The sequence below is a fragment of the Vicia villosa genome, linkage group LG3 (assembly GCF_029867415.1).
Source record: "Vicia villosa cultivar HV-30 ecotype Madison, WI linkage group LG3, Vvil1.0, whole genome shotgun sequence".
NCBI classification, from domain to species: domain Eukaryota; kingdom Viridiplantae; phylum Streptophyta; class Magnoliopsida; order Fabales; family Fabaceae; genus Vicia; species Vicia villosa.
Genome location: NC_081182.1, coordinates 201054126 through 201055983, shown reverse-complemented (window position 1 = coordinate 201055983; position 1858 = coordinate 201054126). Strand labels below are relative to the sequence as shown.

At 27.5% G+C, this 1858-nt stretch overlaps 1 pseudogene; it reads left to right on the top strand.

Moving 5' to 3' along the window:
* Positions 1-340: 340 nt before the first annotated feature.
* Positions 341-1656, top strand: LOC131659727 (uncharacterized; annotated as a pseudogene).
* The last annotated feature ends 202 nt before the right edge of the window (positions 1657-1858 follow it).

The following is a 1858-nucleotide window of genomic DNA, read 5'->3' as shown; positions in this document are numbered from 1 at the left end:
CAAAATTTTAGTGTTAATATATTATTCTTATTAGTACAAGTTTTAGTGTTTTTTCATTGTTAATTTATTATAAGTTATATAGTCTTTTAATATATAAACACTTTAATATATATATATATATATATATATATATATATATATATATATATATATATATATATATATATATATATATATATATATATATATATATATATATAAATTGATAAAAACTTTTTTTTCATAATTTATTTTTGAATTTCTAATTTGTTAAATTATAACTTAATTTTTTAATTACTCATTATCTTTAATTTTTTTTATCGGTTCAACTTTGACGTTCTCTATCTGATTCAAACTCTAATTCGCGGATTTGATCAAGAAGAGCAAGAAATTTCACGTTTTAATTCTTTTTAATTCTTCAAACATGTCTTCTAAATTGCCTCCTAAAATTGGAAAGTTTGATTCTGTATATGAGAAGCGTAAGAAAAAGAAAAGACTTGATGAGTTAGCTCAATCTCAATTTGGAGCTCTAGATAAATTCATAATAAAAGAATAAAAAAATTTAGTGGAAAATCAGAATGCTGATAATGTTGTTGCAGAAATTCTTGAAAACGTGGTTGCTACTGAAAATATAGAAGATAATGGCGATTTTAACGCTACTAAAGTTGAAACGATTGATGTTGAAAATGTTGATAATGTTAGTGACAATGGAAAAGATATATTTGATCCTAGAATTTGGGATTCTCTTGAATCCAAAAGTAATGATTTATTAGCTACAAAGGGTCCTAAAAGAAATTTATCTATTCTGAAGGGTCCTAAAGATAAATCGTCTAGATGATTTACGGCTAATTTATATACTATAGTTTTATCAAATGGAGAGAAGTGTGATAGAGATTGGCTTGTTTACTCAAAAGAGCTTAATAGAGCATTTTGTTTTGGTTGTAAAGTTTTTAAGAAAGGGATTGGTAGAGGTCGATTAGCAAATGAGGGTTTTAGTGATTGGGCACATGTTGGTGAAAGACTTAGAGAACATGAAATAAGCATGGAACATATTAAGAATATGACTACTTGGTGTGAGTTGCGTCATAGAATGCAAAACTTTGCAACTATTGATAAAACATCTCAAAGATTGATTAACAAAGAAAAGGATCATTGGAAAAGTGTTTTAAAAAGAATTATTTCAATGGTGAAATTTCTTGCTAAACAAAATTTATCCTTTTGTGGTTCTAATGAGATATTGTACCAAAATAGCAACGACAATTTTTTAGGCATAGTTGAAATGTTAGCTGAATTTGACCCAGTTATCCAAGAACAAGTTAGACGTATTACAAATGATAATATTCACGTTCACTTTCTTGGTCATAACATCCAAACGAGATAATACTTTTGCTGGCTTCTGCAGTTAAAAATGAAATCATCAGAAAAATCAAACAAGGAAAGTATTTCTCAGTGATACTTGATTGTACTCCTGATTTCAGTCACCATGAGCAAATGTCTTTGATAATACGATATGTGAATATTTCTTCAATTTCTGTAAGTGTTGAGGAATATTTTTTAGGATTTATGAATGTGGATAATACAACTGGCCAAGGACTTTTTGATGTTTTACAAAATGAATTGAAAAAACTTGATCTTGACCTATTTGATGTGCGAGGACAAGGCTATGATAATGGGTAAAAAATGAAAGGAAAATATCAAGGTGTACAGAAGAAATTTCTAGACATAAATCCAAGAGAGTTTTATACTCCATGTAGTTGTCATAGTCTTAATTTGATGTTGTGTGACATGGCTAACTCGTGTGTTAATTCTAAAGACTTTTTCGGAGTTGTTCAACGCATTTATACTATTTTTTCTAATTCCATTAAGATATGGAAAATTT